The sequence below is a fragment of the Cupressus sempervirens genome, chromosome 9 (assembly GCF_028749045.1).
Source record: "Cupressus sempervirens isolate cs-2001-9-10 chromosome 9, ASM2874904v1, whole genome shotgun sequence".
NCBI classification, from domain to species: Eukaryota; Viridiplantae; Streptophyta; class Pinopsida; order Cupressales; family Cupressaceae; genus Cupressus; species Cupressus sempervirens.
The window spans coordinates 547,683,540-547,706,755 of record NC_143126.1 but is presented as its reverse complement, the minus strand read 5'-3'; positions in this window follow the sequence as shown (position 1 = coordinate 547,706,755).

Below are 23,216 nucleotides of genomic sequence, written 5' to 3'. Positions count from 1 at the left end.
AAACTTATGAAGAATACATGGTCAAATGAAAAAGGAGGCTAGTAGAAGATTCATTATGGCTAGCAAGAGAGGAGGTAAACAATTTTGGTTTTTCTCTAAACACTTGAGACATGATGGGGTCACTTCTCAAATTACCTCGGGTGTCTAATGCAGGAGCATCATGGGTGTAAGACAAATCTTGCATCGCCCAAAAATATTTCATTTCAGTTGTTTGAATAAGGGTTGTCTTAATGCAAAGTTGCTATATGTGGAGGCTTTCTTTTTAGTAAGTCAGTCATACAAGCTCATAATGTCCTAATTTCAGAGGTGGATGTTCATCTTGGATATATCAACCTTCTAGTTGAGGCTCAATGCCATATCATGAGTATTCATGGATTTATTGTGGATTTTTGGTGCACAATTTTGGTATAAAAAAATCAAGCTCATTGTTGAAGGCCTAAACATGCTTGGATGAGGTTTGAAAACTCGATGGATAGGCGCTTACGCCAATTCAAGCATGTAGATCTGAAGCTGAGGATTTCAAAAAGTGGTGATAATAGCCAATCAGAGCAATGGTTCAAAAGTTATGGTCTTCCAAAGTTGGGCTAACTAAAACTTCCAAAATAAATTTCAAAAGTGTATTTGGCCGCTCTATATGTATTTTTAGGGTTTTTTGGCCCTAGGTATTAAGTTTGAGTGTCTAGAACCTTCCGAGGTGGCATAAAATTGCCTATTAAAAAAATTCCTGTACATTGCCTAAGATAGTTCTAGGTGATAGTTCACAACTTTTTTTTGTAGACTACTGTAATGAAGGTGCCCATGTGGGTTAGAATATTGTAATTCTAAATTCTATAATTCTGCATTTGCATCAATAATAAGCAGCCCATATTTTGTTTTTACAAATTGTTGATATTTCTTTGTTTCTATTATGCATTTATGGTATTAAGGGGAGCACCCTTCATCAAGTGGTATTAGAGTGCCCTTCGTCAAGATGCCTATTTTGTTGAAGGATTAAAGTATAATCTATTTGGGTGTTTATCAACTAAATAATAAAGGTTACACATTTAAATTTAAGAAAGGAATGTGCAAGATCATTGGAAAATCAAGAGATGTTATTGGTACTTGTGTCAGACAAGAGGTAACTTATTCCAACTAAATTCTATTGTTAAAAGTCATTTGATTGTTAAGTTTGAGGATAGTTGGTTGTGGTATAAAAGGTTCTCTTATGTCAACTTTGATAACTTGGTGAAAGTAAGTAAGATGAAATAAGTAAGAGTATTTCCTAATCTAGAGAACTCAGATAATGTAATGTGCACAAAATGTTAGCTTAGAAAGTTAACCAGTTCTATCTTTATCAGTAAGAGTTATACTTCTAAAATTATTTTGGATATAGTTCACATAGGTCTATTTGGTCCTGTAGTAACTAAAAGCTATGATGGAGACAAGTATTTCAAGATATTTTTTGATGATTATTCTAGGATGATGTGGGTTGTATTTCTAAAGTACAAATCATAATTATTCTACATATTTAAGGTCTTTGAAGCCAAAGTAGAAAGGGAAATAGGTAAGAAGCTAAGATATTTGAGATTAGATAGATGAGGTGAGTTCACTTCACATGAATTCAATGCATATTGTGAGGAACATCAAATTAGAAGGAAAATATTAGCTCCTAGGACACCATAGAATAATGTAATTACTAACAAAAGAAATAGGTTGATCATTGATTATGTAAGAAATGTGATGTTGTAGAAAGGTATCACTCAAACCTTTTGGAGATAATTAGTGAGTATAGTAATCTTTACATTAAACTTGGAACAACTGAAGAAAGGCACAAACAAGACAGCCTATGAGCTATGGCATGATAGACATCCCTGTGCAAGTTAATTCATGTATTTGGAAGTAGATATTACATTAAAATAGATTATTAATCAAGAAAGTTTGATTCAAGAGGAGATGAAGAGATATTTCTACACTATTTCACTAAGAGCTAAGCTTATAAGTACTATAAAAAAGGGTAAACAAGATGATAGAAAGTGTAAATGTAAAAATTGATGAGTACTCTAAATATAATGATGAGTTTAATAATAAATAACTAGAATACTATAAAGGATTTGTATTCATATAACCAATTGAGAAAGATACTACAATACAATCAGTGGAAAAGTAAGAAAATGTACATGAATTAGTCAAAGCAGTTGAAGAAGCTCCTAGAGTAAAACTAGTCTTACCAAATTATTTCAAGCTAAATAATCCAATAGATCAAAATATTGGTGATGATAATGTTGGTGTACTAACTATAAGAAAGGCAAGGGAGTGCATATGTTTGTTATCTTAGTCTGGACAAAAAATTGTTAAAGATTCTTTAAAGGAAGAAGATGTTAGAAAGAAAAGTCCACCAAGATAATTAAAAAGGTGGGGCAGGGTGTAAATCAATTACGTAATTAAAAAACTCTCAATATCATCATTAATTCTAAAACATGTAAACAGTAGATGCAAAAACATTAAAAAGATAACCATACACAACAACACCAGATCTGTTAACTAGGGAAACCCTTGATCAAAGGGAAAATCATGATGGGGATCTTCCCAAAAGATGATGTACTAATATAAAAGTTCCTTGTGAAAGGATAGATTATGTTTGGAGTTAATGAAATACATTCAATACATATGAGTCCCTATTAGGAGACTCTGAATCCCTATGAGAAGATTCCAACCCTGTTAGAAGTTGTGCCAACCTTGTTAGGAGTTGAAAGGAAGATAGATAGACCCATTGTCCAAATAGCTTCAATACTATCCTCAATGAATAATATAAATATACAACAATAACTATCTAACAAAAAATTATTTTTCCAAATACAACTCCTTGTAAGCTCACCACACCTCAACTGCACTAATCTCTTCTATGATCCAAAAGATATTCGCTGGTAAGTTTGCACAATACATAACATCATATAATCTGTACTTGATAGCTATCCACAAGGAAATGAAATTTCCTTTATAAAAAGTCCTAAAATTTATTATTGAGTCACCCTTGAGATTTTCCCAAATTATAATAATAATATAGGAACAATTTAAGATATTACATTGCACGTTACAATACAATATTACATCTTTTCATAATTACAAGTGATTTGTCACCTCATAGTTTTCATAACTTTCCACTCACTAATCATATGATAATGTGTGATTAACCAAAGAATCTTTAGCATGTCTTCAAGCTCTGTCTAAGTTTTCTCAACCATATTCCATTCTTTTAGGAGATACAATCCAAAGAACAATATCCACTTTCCAAGAATTTTGTCTGAAAGTCACCTTCACTAAATCTTTCATAACTCTATCCAGTCTTCATATTTCCACATGAAATCTTAACTATAGCATCTAGACATACTTTAGAACATAATTCCTTGTGTGCATAATATGATCTTCAATCCTTGAACTACATGAAGCCAAACTCTATCTTATGCTTTGTTAATCTTCATAGAATAACCAATATGTTGACATTAATGACAAACTCTATCATGAATGCAACACACAACTACTGAATCATGTATCCAACATTGCTAGGATAGTTTCCCATAGGAATAACATCATAATTCATGATAATAAAATATTGGGTTTAAAGAACATGAAGGAAGAATTAAAACAAATTGGAAAGAACCAGACATGGAACCTAGTGCCCAGACTAGTGGACAAGAATGCAATTGGAACCAAATAATTTTTTAGAACTAATATGGATGCAACATGTGAAGTGGTCATGAATAAGGAAATGGTAGTTTGAAAATGTTATGTACAAGAGGAAGGACTAGACTATGGAGAGAATTTTGCACTTGTGATAGACTTGAAGAAGTCATGATATAACTTGTATTTTTTGCATACAAAATATTTAAAGTTTATCAAAAGCATGTCAAGTTAGAATTCTTGAATGATACCTTAGAAGAAGAAATGCACATATAACAACTTCAAGGATTTTCCAATTTATAATGAAAGAACATGGTGTACATATTATAAAAGGCCATATAAGGAATGACACAAGCACGCAGAGCATGGTATGAAAGGTTATATTCATAATTGATCAAGATTGGATTCATAAGGACAAGTGAAAATAAAATGTGTATTTAAAAGTGGAAAGTGAAGACAAGTCTCTAATTGCATACATGTTTATTGATGACATTATATTTAGAGACAATAATGTTATGAGTATTACATTTTAAAAAGAGACGAAGAAGGATTTTGAGATTTCATTGATTAGTGATATCAAATAATTCATAGATTTGTAGATTTACCAACTCAAGGATAGCATATATACCAATTAGAAAAAGTATATTAAATATTAAAGACATTTAGTCTAGAATATTCAAAACTAGGTGGCGCTCCTATGATGACAAGATGCAATCTATTTACAAAAGATGATTCTAAGGTAGTGGATGAGACAATATACAAGTTCATGATTGATAAGCTATAATATGTGGTGTACAACAAACCAAATATAACATAGACAGTTGGACTAGTAGAAAGGTTTTCTTCTAATCCAAAAGAATCACACTTGATTGTAGTAAAGAGAATATTCAAATATCTCAAGGGAACTAGAGAGTATGGATTTTGGTATGGACATAATGGATATTTCACATTTGTTAGAAAGGTTAATCTTTCCTTGGATGTATTAATTGGAATATTCCAAGGGTCCCTAAATGTAGTTTGTCCTCTTGTACACATGTGGAGGACATGTCATTGTTTGTCCTTTATTCCAAATGTAAGGACAACTCTTGTTTATTTCTTTATTTAGTTTATCCTCCTTAAGAGGATTGTGACACTTTGCACACACCTATTATGAATGTGGCATTCATAGAAATGGGAGTTACAAATGCAACTCCTTTCTCATCTCTATATAAGAGATGCTCCTCCTTCTTTCTTCTTCACTCTTATCACTTTGATGTTATTGTATTGAGCTATTTTGCTCCAACACTCTCTCTCTCTCTTCTCTAGGCATTTGCCTTCATTCATAATACTCACAAGGGGTTTTCTTTGCTTTCCCCTTATAAATCCTTGTCTCCATTGTTGAACCATCTTGGTGTATGCTCTTGGATTTTGCTTATCTTATGGTAACATTGTTTCACACTTAACTTACTTGAATTTTTTCTCGTTCCTTGCTCAATATTATCATTTCTTACATGGTATCAGAGCTTGACTATCTAATCTTTATTTTAAGTTTTGTGTTGAAGGTTGCCATTCATTGGAGCACACCTTATTTGGAGACGTCATTGAGAGAAGAAGTTTGTGTTACAATTTTCTGCTCATTCTAACATCTTTTGTGTGCAGGTTTTTAGAGTATCATTTTTATCATTGTTTACTAACCCTCTTTGGAAGGCTTGCCGCCAAAGGGTTCTCATATAAAAATTTCAATTTTTTTTCTTGTTTTGGAAGGCATGCCACCAAAACAAGAAGTATTACTTCAGTCCACTTATTTATATTAAATTGTGCAATTTTTTTTATAAATATTGTATACATTTGCTCTAATTATTCTTCTTATCATTTAATTAAAAAATATTTCCTTTATATAATTGAAGCAAATAATATATTTGCATTCTTAAAAAAATAATAATATTTAAAAAATATATATATATATATATAATTTTCCTATTTTAAAAAAAAAATTTCTAATATACTATAATCTATTTCTATTTGGCAATTTTTAAATTTTTTTTATGAGTTTTTAATTAAAACTCTCTTATCCACAAACTTTTAATTTTTTACCTTTTTTTATCTCTTAAAGATCGCTCAGATCTTTTAGAAACTTTCTTTTTGTTCCTATTGTTCACAAGCTTGCATGCAATTAAAACGCTCCTTTTAAGGCGTATTATCTGCTTTCCTTATTCCGTCTGCATGCAACCAAAGTTTTTTAAAAAAAAGTCTTCAAATGCATATTCTTGCATGAGTCTTTTTCAAGAACGCCCAGCCATTTCTGGTATATAATCAGACATTTCTGACCATAGACACGGTAGGGGATTCAACTCCACTGGTGTTGCTTATGGTCATTGCAAGCCTTAGCTTGCTAGTGTTTTTAAATGCGAGCATTGCTGACTGGTGCTTTTAAATCCGTATCACCAACCCGCTTATCTGACCATCTGTCCATGATTCAATCCATCTTCTCGGCTTGAATTGAAGTGGTCTACTTCAATACTTTATCAGGCAGTCACATACAGGATATCTTTGACTATAGCAACCTCACCGCTCTTGAGTTTGGCCAAAGCTTCATATAGATCTAAATTTAATATTGTTTTTTTTTGCTGAGGACGCACATTCGAAAGTGCATTTTATGATTTGTTCCATCTAAGTGATTGCTCGGGGTAAGGATCTGTGTGCTGGCCGGAAAGAGCCCTACGTTGATCAACACAAAAGGAAAAAACCAGAGGCTGCCGATCTGAAGGAAAAATGCTTTGATCGACATAGATTTCATATTATCATTTATTATAGCACCCAAAAAAAAATTTAAGATGCAACACTTGGAACAAAGTTAAAACAAATCTTCAGAAAAAATAATGATGAAAGTGACACGTATTATTTTTTTCGAACATGCAACAACTCAGGATTTCAATTAAGATTCAGGCCACAAACCTGACTATGAGGGTTTCAAACAAGGCAGAAAACCCTACCCCGAGCGTTATTTTTTCTAGTTCATGATTGGTAAGCTATAATATGTACAACAAACCAAATATAACATAGACAGTTGGACTAGTAGAAAGGTTTTCTTCTAATCCAAAAGAATCACACTTGATTGTAGTAAAGAGAATATTCAAATATCTCAAGGGAACTAGAGAGTATGGATTTTGGTATGGACATAATGGATATTTCACATTTGTTAGAAAGGTTAATCTTTCCTTGGATGTATTAATTGGAATATTCCAAGGGTCCCTAAATCTAGTTTGTCCTCTTGTAAACATATGGAGGACATGTCATTGTTTGTCCTTTATTCCACATGTAAGGACAACTCTTGTTTATTTCTTTATTTAGTTTATCCTTCTTAAGAGGATTGTGAAACTTTGCACACACCTATTATGAATGTGGCATTCATAGAAATGGGAGTTACAAATGCAACTCCTTTCTCATCTCTATATAAGAGATGCTCCTCCTTCTTTCTTCTTCACTCTTATCACTTTGATGTTATTGTATTGAGCTATTTTGCTCCAACACACACTCTCTCTCTCTTCTCTAGGAATTTTCCTTCATTCATAATACTCAAAAGGGGTTTTCTTTGCTTTCCCCTTATAAATCCTTGTCTCCATTGTTGAACCATCTTGGTGTATGCTCTTGGATTTTTCTTATCTTATGGTAACATTGTTTCACACTTAACTTACTTGGATTGTTTCTCGTTCCTTGCTCAATATTATCATTTCTTACAAAATTCAATGCATATAATAATGTTGATTATGTAGGTAATATGGATGGCAGGAAGAACACAAGTGTTGGTATATTATTTTTAGGAGAAGTAGTTATTTCATGGATAAGAAAGAAACATAATAGTTTATCTCAGTATATAGCAAAAGAAGAGCATGCAGTTGCTAAAATAAATTACACTCAACTCATATGGATCAAGAAAATTCTATAAGGGTTACATGAAAAATTTGATGAATTGATGGTTATCTATTTTGATAGCACATGTGCAATAAACATTTCAAAGAAACCAAGGATGTACTCTAAGACCTTGCGCATAGCCATAAAGTATTATTATCCTCTAGACAAGTTTTAAGAAAAGGAAGTAAAGTTGGATTATGTTGCAACCAAGGGATAAGTACTAGGTATATTCACAAAGCTACTACCAAAGGATATGTTTGAGTACCCAAGGGGTAGATTAAGGGTAATTCCCTCACTTGAGCTAAACTAGAAGAAGATGTAGATTGAATCACTTCAAGTGTAGTCATTGAATATCTTGTGATTTGGATTGATGTTTGGATGCTACTCTTTAGGGGGAGAAGTTGTAGAATGAAGAGGTTTGTACATATAGAAGTAGAGGTTTCATAATAGATAACATGTATACATTGAAAATTTTGGCATTTTTATCAAAGGGAGAGAGATTAAGAAGACAACTTTAGGAAAGAGAATGAGAAGATAACTTCATGAAGAGAATGAGAAGGTAGAAGAAAAAAGATGAATAAAGGGGAGAGATTGAGAAGATAAAAGTGCAAACAAAGTATATTACTATATCAATGGAGTTATATAGGGAAGTATAGTGAAAAGAGGAGAATTCATAGCATATTGAATTGGTTAAGGTGAAGACATACACAAAAATTTCTTGTAGACAAATGAAGTTAATCCAAGTATAGTAAAAGTTTATATAAATGCTAAAGGGGGATATTTTTGACACAAATTATGATATTAGTATTATAAATGATGATGTAATGATAAGTAAGAGTGATGATTTGGTTGCACAGTGATTAGTTATTGTATTATCATTGATGTCAACTATTGACCTAGTGTTATTAGTATGTTGCCAAGTATAGTTGAGTGTTGGGTGTAAATAAAGAGAAGAATGACATGATTGGTGAAGCAATAATACAACTACTATGAGGAGTTAGTGAAAAATGATAGGTGATTTTATTAGTTTATCAAGTTCATGGTGAATGGTGTGGAATGATCACAAGATAGTGAAGTTGGTATAATTACAATAACAACTCATTATCATGATAGGTAAAACATTTCCACAAAGGACAGATGATAGATGTGGTAGTTTTGGGTTAGACAGGTGACCACACAAGCTGTAATAGACAAGTTAAAGAAGAGACATAAAGGTTAACAAAGAATGTGTTCTTGAGTGATGATCAATTAATTGGTATCAATGATAGGTGTCAAGGTTGCAATGACTTGGGGTGAGTAATTTTTAATTTAGTGACATAGATACACATGTGGATATGATTATATAGTATCAAAGTGATTGAGATTGAGTTTGTGAAGAAGATTCTAGAGGAAGTTCATGAAAAGTCAAAATGTGTTTGACCTCTAGCATAAAATACTATGAATTAGTTATCATGGTCATGTAAAGTGACTTATAACATAAGGTAATATACTATAGCAGTTGGATTTTTAGTTTTTGGTTGAGTTAGTAGAAGTAATAAAAACCAATATAACATGTAAAAGGAGGAAATGTTTGATGGTGTTGATCATGGTCCATTTGGTGTGTGAAGAAGTGGAAGATGTGATCCATCCAGAGATAAGATAAGTGAGTTGAGAAGAGTTAGAGAGCTTAGGTGAATCTAAATAGGTAGAGGTAGTAGTACTTCACAGATTGAAATCTTATGTTGTTGCCTAACATTTATAATAGGTAAAATCACTTAACCAAATGGATCTTAATAGGTCTTTAATGTAAATCTTTTAACACAATGACAATTTAGCAAGTGTTCAAATTCCTCTAACAAGGATACTCCTAATAAGGTGTATCTCTTAATAGGGCTAGAGGTAAATCCCCTAATAGGGTGGAACTTAACCATGTCTTTGTAAACTCTAACATAATTAAGCTCCTAATAGGAGACACTTTATAAGAGTACAATGCTAGAATGTTTACAAAAAATATAGGGAGGGTTGAATCAATTATCCATGGTCCGGATGTACCAATTGAACAAACAAACACTTAACCAACTTTAGATCTTAACATCCAAACACTAGGATTTAATGTGGAAACTCAATTTGGGAAAAACCATCCTATTGGGGGCTCTTATGAACTGAGCTTTTTTAGGAGCCAACCCTGTTAAAGGTTACAAAAATACATTGTTAAATGTGACCTTGTTAAAGGATTTAATCACCTTGTTAGGAGTGGCCTTGTTAGAGGATTTTAGAAAATTCCATTAGAATGCCACCTTGATTAAAGGATTTCTATATGAATGTTATGTCAACCTTGATTTAAGGATTTTGATATTGATACAATGGTTAGAAAGTAACAATAGGTTTTGATCTGTCAAGTACAACTCACTTTGCAAATTCAGATCTTAGTTCAGCTCAAAAGATGCTTCACTGTCTGGTCTTCATTGTCATCTCAGTCTTTGATTCACTTGGTAACTCTTCAAGAAAACACACTTCTCCTCTATTTAATTCATCTCATCCTTCTACTTAATTTTCCAGTCAATAAAATCAGCAAATGGTCCAACCTTTAACCCCTTGACTAAAAGGTAGCCCTTGTACCTCCTTAAATAGGCAATTCTAATATTTTTCCACTTAAACACCACTGTAGATCTTAGAGTTAATGATTAGATTCAACACATTCAATGAATCTATTCACCTTCTTATTTACCCTCTTCCTTTCTACAAACTTCTCTAGAATCATTGTATAGAAAAGTGCAAACATGGTTTCCCTTGATTTAAATTTTCTAAGTCATCCATCCATATCTTCAACATTCTTTCTATATCCCAAGAAATCAACTCTATCAGTTGGAAATGAAACTGTATCATAAACTATTAAAATATTGTTCCTTGGCCAACACTATGTTTTGACACTTAGTCATCACTGGGTTATTCAGTACCTATTAGATTTCTTGCTCAATGTATATGCTGTCACTTGGTCAATACTGATGCTCAATCAACACTGTTTCTGCTTGGCACTTACTATAGTTTGATTGACACTAGCATCACTCGACATATACTTCAAACTCTTTAATCTTATGTTCTATTTCTTAGTCAAGCCTATGCATTTGGTCTGTCTTTGGTCACTTCTTCAAGACTTCCGTGTAATTGTCTTCTTCACTTGTAACATGATTTTAACAATCACTTTATCTTATCAAAATCCAACTAATTAACTGTCCATTTGTGGTTTCCTCTTCATAACTCAAAATTTCCTCTAGATACTTTTGCTATGACCAACTTCTCAAATCCTCTTCATCAATCAAGTAGATATGGCACTTAGATGAGATAGAAAACTATCTTCTCCAATAAGGTTTGACATCAATGACAATATAACAATTGTTCCAATTGTAGTTTCCAACATACAACATATTTTTTGGCACTAATCCTAATCATAGTTTTGATTCACACTGGGTTTCCACATAATCAAAATCTTTGTGTCAAATATGTGAATTATTTCATGTGTTGAATGTTTCATTTTATGTTTTAAGAGAAGCTTTAAATGTGAAGAGTTGCTTGAACTACTAATTGTTTATTCACCTCCACTCTTAGTAATATAATCACTTAGGACCAACACCATGTGCTATCAACAATCTCTCTCTTTATAGTCCTATTTATTCTTTGATGGTCCCTTTTCAAATCACCTAAGTTATTTTTCTCTCCATCTTAGCTAGGTGACCCTCCAATATAGAAACATATTATTGTAATAGAGTCCTATCATACCCACAACAAGCATATACATCATTGATCTCACTTGGACATCCAATTAGATCCTGCTATGGATTAGTTTGACCAACTCCACCTCCACCCTATGTTTTTCTTTGCAGTACCTCCTACTATGCTTGTGTCAATAAATTGACCATATTCTCTTGTAACATCATCATCTCCCTTCATATATCCACACACAATACTTGGTCCTCCACCCTTACTTTGGTGAGGTTCTCTTTCTTTCTATCCCCTAGCTCTAAGTACACCCCTCTAGCCTCATCCATGTCTACCTCCTCAACCACCTCCTCCAACATCATTAGAAAGATCCTTAGGATCGTTGATCCTTAAAGCCACCTCTTTTGGTGCAATAAAACATAGATAGGATGTTGATCTTGATACTATCCATAAACATCAATAAGTCCAATATTAGGAACATCCTAGAGATAGTCCCAACCAAATGGATGAATACTCCACAACTCTGCAACAATTGCATCATAAGAAATATGAGGACCCCAATAACCCTCCTTATTGTAGACTCTAGCACACACAATAAAATATATAGGTACATCCTTAACTTAGTCCAGCTTCTGAATGACTCAAGTATGTATGAATTTCTCTACTACAAGATGAGATTGTCTAATCAACACTCTACTCATGAAACATAATGAAAGCTAACAACCATTTGAGCACTAATACTTACACTCAATATACAACTACTAGATAATTATTATACTATCATCAAGTACTTTCCACAAGTACTCCAAATGCTACATATGGAGCCACTAAACAAATTTCTCTCTCTCTCTCTCTCTCTCTCTCTCTCTCTCTCTCTCTCTCTCTCCCTCCCTCCCTCCCACTCTCTCTCTATATATATCACATATATGAAAGAGAATGATAAGGTCATTGATCTATCTCACAAAAATAGCTTGGCAACTAGGATGTTCTTTTAGGCTCGTATTTGAAGTAATAGGACCCCAAAAAATAAACTCAATATATCCCCATAAATAACCTCATGCAACTCTCCATATAAATGAGCTAGTAAGAAAGTACCCCAGAAGAATCTTCAAGTTTGTATTAGAAATCCTAAACGATACAACGCCAACCACACCAGAATCATTGGGTAGTATGATTAGATATCATAATACCATTTATTAATCCAAAAATTATACACTACCTCAAAGCACAAGTCCCACACTTGGAGCTTGTTTCCATGTTACACAAGGTTGCTCAGGTATAACATGTTGGGTATTGGTGCTAACTTTTGTGTCAACAAGTAATCTTATAGACATTAAATGTTGTTATTAGTGCAAAAGGCCACTAGGTGAGTACAAAGGATATTGATCATTGAATAATTTTACCAAACCATAGTATATTAATTAAGTTCATGCCAAACATAAGCATAAGTATGTTATAATTTCAATTGAGGACTATATGCATCAAGAAATTCTATGTATACCAAGTAAAGACTTAACTGAGCAAGCCAAGCATAACTGAGCATATTGTTACCAAATGTCAACACATTTACCAAGCATAAAGAAGAATCTAAAATTTTGGAATGTCATTGAAATCTATGTTTTTCAATTCCACCTAGTGGGAGAGGATGTTTACACATATCAAGAAGAATATTTGGTAATATTTATTCAAAAGATAACTTTTACAAGTGATGATCGCAAGGTAAAATATAAACCAATAGAATAAAAGAAGGTTAATGAGATGATAAGGATGATCCTAGATCGTAGATCATGATCAATGGCATATTCCAATAGTTTCCTAAACCCTAATTAGGTCATGGATTAAAGAGGACAACTATTTGTATATAAGGACCTATTATGAAGTAGTTTAAGGCTGTTGTTGCTAAAGTTATGTTGATGAGGGGATATGCTAGAGGAATGAAGAGGTGAATCTACCATAGAGAATATTATCATGCATCAATAAAAAAAGAACTAGATATGTCAATCACAAGAGGTGATAAATAGTTGATCATAAGAGAGATCTGGACAAAAAGGTAAGTTGTACTCAACCATATCAAGTTTATTGTTACTTTCTCATCATTGTAGTAGATAAATGCTTTAACAGGGTAGACCTAACAATCTATTTGTAAATCTCTTAATGAAGTGCACTCATTTTATGAGTGTTGAAAAATCCTTGATAAAGGTAGATTCTTACAAATCCTTTTGTATTACTCTTAATAGAGTAAATCACCAAATGTGAAAAATATTTGTAGCCGTAATAGGGAAATCTCTTGCTACAGGTGTCATCCCCACCACATTTTTCCCTCTAACCAAGGGTTTCTATGTGACCTAAATCTTTATTTCATGTGTTATGATTTTATGGTTTAAGTTTATGTGATTATGATGAAGTATAATAAATGAGTTTACTTTCATTTCAGCATTGAAGTTATGAATATGCCTGTCTACCGAGTTCATAAATCATAAGGGAAAATAAGATTTTAATGAGTATAAAAGTTTTAAAGGATACTAATTCACTCCCTCTCTTAGCTTCCTTCCTTTCCTAAATATTCCAAAACTTGGTATCAGATCTAGCTCTCTTGTTAAGGGGCTTTACCACCTCATAGGAAAGATCTGAGATATGGAGAGGTATAGGCTTGATAAGAAAATTGGCAATCAAAATATGGAACTAAGAACTACCCTAACTCATATTAGTGAAATGAAAGAAAATTGAAGCCATCATTAAATAGAAGGAAGGAATTAACACATAAAATTAATGACACAACATATCATCAAGAAGTGATTGAAGAAATATCAGATGGGAATATGTTTGATGAATCCAAAGTTGCAATATCAGATCTTATGGAGAAGAGCCAAAACCTAATTAAGAAGATGAAATCATTGAAAAAAGAACAAGAAGTGTGATCTACAAGGATGTATGAGATCTTAGAATAGAAGAGTCAAGAAGATGATGTGATTGAAGATGATAAGAGATAAATCATTGCAAGACTAGATACAAAGGCTAATGAAATCATAAGATTAACTCAGAACCACTATGACTTGGAAAATATGGTACTTAGTGCAAATAATAGAATCGTCAGAAAGATGGAATAAATTGTTGAGATGAGATCTAAGAATGAAAATCTAAGGAATGAAAAAAATATTGAGAAGGACACTAATGAAAGGCTAAATATATTAGAAGAAAGTATGAGGAATCTGGATGAACAATTGAGAGGACAAAGAAGACCATGGGACACTAATGGATTAGGCTTTACTAAGCAATCTACAACTAAGCAAGGAGATTTATCTAAACAAGTTGAACAAAGGAATGCCTATACAAATCCTAAGACAAATAATCCTACATGTTATCACTATGGAAAACCCAGACATGTGACTAATGTATGTAGTAGAAAAATCAATAAAACCACTATAACTATTATTAGAATGGCTTGAAAGGAAGTTACACACCAAGGATTTGGAGAAGATATCTGATGCAATGGATCTTGATGGAGTAGTCACTTGATTTACAACTAGTCCTTAGATCCCCTTCATTGAAGATATGCCAAATCAAAAGTGTCCTTTATCTTGTCGAAATGTGCTTAAGCACCAATCAAATGTGCTCAAATAAGATGTTAGGTTATCACAACAAATCTCCCAAACAAGGAAATCCCAATCATGGAATACCCTTCAAACGTGACAACTTATCACAAATTGCCCAAACTTGCACATATTGAAATTTTTTGACACAAGATCCCAAAATACAAAATAAGACTAGGGGAGACTCAAGGATGGAATTTTAATGTATTTAGGTCTACATAAGGTGGCGTGATGGTTAAAACCAAACTATGCAACATTTATCACATGGTTGCTTCACAAATATACTATATAAGGCTTGTAGCCCTTTTTCATGAAAATATGACTTAACCTCAAAAATATCCACATAAGATTATGGATAAATCACATATTCAAGTACCCTTTTGGGTTTTTCTAAACATACCCAAACATCAAGATAGGGAGTTACAAACAAATTGGGTTTTCCTCAATTTTTTCCCTAGGTGATTAGCCTTATTAGGTCTCCAAATACAAAGGAGATGTACTTTGTAAAGGAAAAAACTTCAAAAAAATGATATAAACATTAAGGGAAAAGCATAAAAAAATATAAAACCTGATTTCAAGAATTGGTGTCACTTCTGGAGAGAGCTATGGGAGATGCTGATCAATATTATGAGCATGCACATGGGTCTTGCATGCCTAGGGCATCATATTCCTATTGGCCACCTGGACATACAAGCTTGAGACATAGTACATATTAAAGTAAAAATCCACACTTGGATTTAACTAGAGGCCATCAAATTCCAATGCTGATAAATCCTGAGATATGGCAATTTCTTATTGAAACTCTAGGTATGACAACTTTTACAAAAATAAAGATATCTTGAGTTAGGAGATTGATCAAGACCTCAAACCAAGTGCATTGGAAATATAATTCATCAAATTTTTTGGAAATGTAGGTTAGATACCTTGGTGCATCCTTTCACATCCATAAATGTTGCTACAACATCAAATTGGTAGGAAATTTGAGTTATTTTTATTGATTTTAAAACAAAAGTACATCATGATACCTACCACCCACCTAAAAGGGATTATTTAGGAATCCAAAATGGTCAAAATAGATTTTCGAGCCATTTTTGGCCATTGGGGATCAAAATACAAGTTTTTTCAATTTTGCTTAACAATTGCTTGACAACTTTTGAGCAATTTTTGCATTTTATGCAACTTTTGCAACTTGTGAACAAAATATGTTCAAACCTTAACTAAATGATCCATCTAGGATCAAAAAATGCTAAAAACATGAAAAACTTAAATATCCTAATATTTTAAGCCATTTGACTACCTTTGACCATAGTTGACCAAGGGATTATAATTATGCCAATCTTGGAACTAGGCCTTACAAACAGGTCCAAATGCTTAGATGTTGAATATGTTCTATCCTATAGGTTCTTAGGAATTTGTAGGCTCCTCATTTGATGTGGGTGCTCCTACACCATAGTCCCCTTAACTTTTTGAACTAAAGTTCCTACTTGAGGTCAATTTCTCCACAGAGGTGCCATGTTGCTTGATTTGATCCTTTGTCATCCAAGTTGCATCAATGTTAGGGAGTCCTTTCCATTTCACTAGATGCTGCATGTATTTTTTATGCCTTGTTTGTTTTCAAAACTTGGTATCCAATATTTACTCCAACTCAACTAGTTTTCTTTAAGGGAGGTTAGTAACATAGTCTCTATCCATTTTAGTTTGCTCACCTAGTTCACTTGTTGAATTGTTCAAACCTTTGTAAGGGGTGAGGTCTAAAACATTGAAAATTGGAGAGATCTGCAAGGTAGGGGGAAGAGATATCTCATATGAATTCTCACCCATTTTGTTGAGTATGGAGCATGGCACAATCTTCTTCATGTGAAGTTTTGTATACCTACCCTTAGGTAGTCTCTCTTTCATCATGAATGCACATACCTTGTCTCCAATTTTTAAATGGACTTCCCTTCTTCTCTTGTTTACTTGTTCATTGTATTTCATGCTAGATTTCTATAGTGCTTCTTTCACTTCATACTGGACCTTGGTGATGAGCTCTACAAGTTTCTCTCCTTATGTACTAACCTTAAAATTTGATGGTAAGTCAACCAAATCCAAAGGACCTTTGGGATGAAGGCCATATATTGCTTGTAAATGATTTTTTCCAATAGACCTATTCATAGAGTCATTAAAGGAAAATTCTTCTCAGGTTAAGAGAAAATACCAAATTTGAGCATGTTTCTTAGTTAGGCATCTTAGGAGGTTGCCTAATGACCTATTCACCAACTTAGTTTTCCCATTAGTTTGTGGGTGATAGTTAGAGCTATAGGTTAGATTAGTTCCAACTTTCTTGAAGAGAGTCCTCCAAAAATGTCCTTGAAACTTTAAATCTTTGTCTAATACAATGGTTTGGGGTAGGTCATGGATTCTGACTACTTCTTTAAAGAAGAGATGTGCAACGTGGGATGCATCATTAGTGCTTTTTTAGTGTACAAAGTGGGCCATCTTGTTGAATCTATCCACTATGAAAAACACGCTGTCAAATCCTTGTTTTGTTCTAGGTAGACCCATTACAAAATCCATTGAAATGGATTCCTAAGGCCTTGTAAGAATTGGTAAAGGTTGATATAATCCCTGATTTGAATATGCTCCTTTGACTTGTTGGCAAATGGTACATGTTTCAATGAACTTGTTGACATCATTTCCCATCTTTGGCCAAAAATAACTCCTCTTTACCATGTTTTCTATTTTGTCTATTCCAAAGTGACCACCTAAGCCACCATAATGCTTCTCCCTTATAATGTTTGTCCTCATGGAACACTTAGGAATGCATAGTTGGGCCCCTTGAAGAGGAGTCTATTCTGAATCAAATATTTTGAAAAATCAGTATGGTACTTGCCTACCATTTTTGTGCATACTTCAAAGGCTTCTCCAAAATCTAGATCACCTGCATATAAATGCTTTAGTGAGTCTATGCCCACACTCTGGAGCTGAATTTCTTCAACTAATCCCACTCTTTTGCTAAGGGTATCAACCACTTTGGTTGCTACACCATTTGTATGTTTGATATTGAAAGTGTATGCTTGTAGTTGTTCCATCCATTTGAGATCCTTAACTGATAACTTTTCTTGAGAATTTAGAAAATACAATGCATGATTACCAATATAAAATAAAATTCTTTAGAGATTACGTAGTGTCTCTAGCTTGTACCATAGCATACAACTCTAGGTCATATGTAGAGCACTCCTTTGTTTTATTTAGTTTTTCGAATAAGAATGCTATTGGTTTGCCTACTTGGCTTAGGACCACACCTATGGCCAAGTTGCTTGCATTAGTCTCAACAATGAAGACTTTGTTGAAGTTAGGGAGCACCAAGATAGGGTATTGAGAAACTCTATTCTTCAAATACTAAAAAGCATCATTAACCTCCTTTGTCCATGCAAACTTGTTCTTCCTTCCTCCTTTGATGGTGTCTAGCATAGGAGCACACACATGACTGAAATTCTTGATGAATTTCCTATAGAAAGTGGCAAGGCCATGGAATCTCCATACATCACCTTGGTTCTTTGGTGGAGGCTAGTTGACAATAGCTTCAATCTTCTTAGGGTCCATCTTGAGGGTGCCTTGTGAAATGAAAAAGCCTAGAAACACAAGTTCCTTCTTCATAAAGATGCATTTTTCCAAGTTGATGACCAACTTGTGTTGATGAAGTCTCCTCAAGACCTATTCCACATGATCAAGATGTTCTTCTCTGCTATGACTAAATATTAGTATATCAACAAGATATATGACAACAAATTTTCCTATGAAATCAACAAATATCTCATTCATAAGCCTCATAAATGTACTAGGTGCATTAATTAACCCAAAAGGCATTACCAACCATTCAAAGAGACCTTCAGTAGTTTTAAATGATGTCTTTTATTCATCTCCTAGCTTGATCCTAATTTGACTGTAGCTTGACTTCAAGTTAATTGTGGTGTAATAGCAAGCACCTCCTAGTTGATCTAGTAGATCCTCAATTCTTGGCATGGGGAATCTATATCTTATTGTCATTTTTTTATAGCCCTGCTATCAGTACATAACCTCCACTTTCCATCCTTTTTGGGAGCAAGGACAGATGGGACTACACAAGGACTTAGGCTACTTTGAATTAGCCCATTCTCTAGCAAATCATTGACTTATTTTTCAATCTCAACATGTTTACTGGTTTCATTTTGTAGGGTGTATTGTTAGGCAGGGAGTAGCCAGAAATCAAGTTAATCTGATGACTAGTATCTCTTATAGGAGGGAGCTTTGAGGGTAGGTCACAAATAGTGACATCACTATATTTGAGTAGTAGATCCTTCATTCTATTTGGAATAGGTTCTTTATTATTAGCACTGATGTTATCCTTAGGTTTAGAAACTAGTATGAATCTTTGGGAGTCAGGTTCTTTCAATGCTTCCAACATTTCCTTCTCTCCTATGGTGACGACAATAGATTCTACCTTAGGATCAGGCATTGGTTTCATTTTAAAGGTTACCCCATTCTTTTTTATAAAATAGGTTTTTTTCCTACAATGGTGTTTGGCATCTACATCATATTGTTAGGGTCTACCAAGGAGAATGTGGGAGGCATCCATCTCAACCACATCACAAAGCACTTTGTCTTTAAAGTTTGCAATAGAGAAATCTACCCAAGCTTTTTCAGTTACTAGGTTTTTTTGACCTTTTGTTAGATAATAGACATGATAGGGGAAGGTATGGGGCTTCTTAGGTAACTTAAGTTTCTAAACCATTTCAGAGGACACCAAGTTCTCAGTTGATCCAGAATCAATTAGCAAACTACATACATTGCGATAACACTTGATCTTTGTTTTGAATATGTTCTTTCTTTGGGGTGGCTCTTAGGTTTGAGGTATTTTCAAGAAGGCTTTCCTCATCATTAGATATGCACCTTCCTAAGGTTCAAGATCCCTACAGTCAAGTTGATCTTCTTCAATGAGTTGAGTTCTCCTCTCCCCTTGATTGTTGTTTCTCTTCTTAGGACACTTTCCTACATGGTGACCTAACTGATTGTAGTTATAGAACTTAGTGGGGCCATTACCTCTTCCTCTACCCTTGCCAATGGTCTTTCCTCCTCTATAGTTCCCTTTGGAATTATATTCTCCCTGATCCTTGTTCTGGTTAGAAGTTTTATTTCCATTATTTTTCCCTTTGCTCCAAGATTTGATTTTTCCCTTGAAGTTCATGTTATTTTTATTCTCCTTCCCTTTGTTTTGGTCCTACCTCCTCTTCCATTTTTCTTCCACTTTGATGGCTAATTTATAACACTTATTCATAGAAGTGGGAGTGTGAAGGCTTAGTTCATCTTGGATGGGTGCCTTGAGGGCATTCATGTACCTTGCAAGTTTTTCTTCCTCATCCTTCACTGTGTTGGTCTTCATACATAACTTTAGGAACCCCTCTATGTAGCAACTAGCATCAAGATCCTTTTGCTTCAAATTTCACTTCTGTTAGGAATAAGGTGTCTCAACCTTGAATAATTCCTATTCTTATTATTTTTTGTAAATGTATTTTTTACAAATAATGTAATTAAGTGTGAGCGCACATGTCGAGTTGGCATGTTGATGTGTCACTCCACTTGTATTTGTTAGCATCTTGAATTGTGTGTAAAGAGATCATGGCTAAAACAATTATGATGGATTCCTATGATGCATAAGAGCTATCCCTAAAAGATTTGGTGACAGGTGAAGATGTAAAGATATGTGACAATTGATCTTTGAGTACTGTACACTTGTGTCTCTAACTCACATGTGGGGTTTAGGACATCAGCCTAAATTTTTTTTTGGGTTCCTATTTTTTCAGAGAATGGTAAAACCCTAATATGGTTATTCTTTAGAAGTTTCCCTAAAACGGAAAGTGCATGATATAAGCATTTTTAGGGTTGTATTTTGGAGAGTGAGAAAGTGTATTGTTGGTATGGTATGTTGCTACTGGATTGGTCTTCTGTGTCCTGAAAGAACTTGCATTGCAAGTGTGTTGTAACCTTCTATGTTGAAGATAATACATTGTGTAGGTTTCGAAGGGGTGGGGTTGTTTTATCAAAAGGTGTTTCCTCACCAAAATATCTTTGTGTTTATGTGTTTCCTTTCTCTATCTATTTTCTATATCCATGGTTGATTGCAATGTCATTGTTTACATAATATCAAATCTAAAATTGTAAGGATTTAATAGGAATTTGCACAATAATTTGCTTAAGGGATTAGTGTAGGAATTTATTTTCCTACCCGATTTTCCTTACAACTTCCTCCTATGGAGTTGTACCCCATAATCTTTAGGCACATAGGTTTCTTTGACTAGTGCCACCATTCTATCCCAAGAAGAAACCATGCTTCATCCTTTCTTCATCCTTTTAGACTGGATGAAGTTCCACCAAGATAGGACTACTCTCTTAAAATTGGGCTTTGCCATTTTTACTCTTTGCTTCTTTGGGATGTCTTCACATTCAAAGAAACTAGTTAGGGCCTCAATCTAATCCAAAGCCAAATTAACCTTCATCTTGCCATTGAAAGTTGGTAATTCTAACTTCCCCTCCATGGTTCTCTTCTCCATGGACTTGAGAGCATTGAATAGAGGTCTTTATTTTGTAGGCACTTCACCATCTTCCTCAAGATCTTCAGCCTCATCATTTTGGTCTTCTTCAGATTATGCCCCTTTGTTCTTATCCAACTTGTTTTCAAGTTCCTTCAACATCTTTACCAGAGTAGCATTAATTTCCCTTTGTTCTCTCATGATCTTTGCAAGTTGAGAATTGGTTACCCTAGTAGGTGTTTCTTCTTCTTTATTAAGAGACATGTCTTTGATACCACTTATTGCAATGAAGCTTGGTGGAGTAGTCCCTTGATTAACAACTAGTCCTTAGATCCCCTTCACTGAAGATATGCCAAACAAAAAGTGTCTTTATCCTATCCAAATGTGATTAAGCACCAATCACAAGTGCTAAAATAGGATGTTAGGTTGGCACAACAAATATCAAAAATAAGGAAATCCCAATCACAAGGAAGACCCTTCAAACTTGACAACTTATCACAAACTACCCAAATTTGCACATATTGACAATTTTTGACATAGGACCCCAAAGCACAAAATAAGACTAGGGGAGACTCAAGGATGCACTTGTAGTCTATTTAGGTTTATATAAGGTGGAGTGATAGTTAAAACCAAACTACACAACATTTATCATATGGTTGCTTCAAAAATCCACCATATTAGGCTTGTAGCCCCTTTTCATGAAAATATGACTTAACTTCAGAAATATCCATATAACCTTATGGATAAATCATATAATCAAGTACCATTTTTGGTTTTACTAAACATACCCAAAAATTAGAATAGGGAGTTACAAACAAATTGGGTTTTCATCAATTTCTTCCCTAGGTAATTATCTCTATTAAGACTTCAAATACAAAGGAGATATACTTTGCAAAGGACCAAGCTTAAAACCAATGATTAGAAAATGATAAGGAAATTATAAAAAGATATTAAACCTGATTTCAAGACCTGGTGTCACTTTTGGAGCGAGTTATGGGAGATGTTGATCAATGTTATGAGCATGCACATGGATCTTGCATGCCTAGGGCATCAAATTCCTATTGGCCACTTGCACATGCAAGATTGATACCAAGTACATAATAAACACTTGGATTTCACCAAAGGCCATCAAATTTCCATGGTGAAATCTTGAAATATGGTAATTTCTTATTGAAACCTTAGGTATGACAACATTTCTGAACAACTATTACAAAAATCCAGATATCTTGAGTTAGGAGATTGATCAAGACATAAAACAAAGTGAATTAGAAAGATAATTAATCCAAATTTTAGGAAATTTAGGTTAGAAACCATTGTTCTTCCATACATATCCGTACAGATTGCTACAACATCAAATTGGCAAGAAACCTGAGTTATTTTTATTGAATTTGAATGCAAAAGTACATCATGATACCTACCACCCACCTGAAAGGGCTTATGTAGGCATCCCCAATGGTCAAAATAGTTTTTAAAACCATTTTTGGCTGTTGGGGATCAAAATATAAGTTTTTGCAATTTTTCTTAAAAGTTACTTGACAACTTTTGAGCAATTTTTTCATTTTAAGCAAGTTTTGCAATTTTTGAACAACATATGTTCAAACCTTAACTAAATGATCCAACTAGGATGAAAACATCCTAGAAACATAAAAAAATGAAATATCCTAATATTTTAAGCCATTTGATCACCTTTGACCACAGTTGACCAAGGGCTTATAATTATGCCAATCTTGGAACTAGGCCTTACAAATAGGTCCAAATACTTAAATGTTGAATCTAACCTATCCTATAGGTTCTTAGGAATTTTTAGGTTCCTCATTTGATGTGGGTTCTCCTA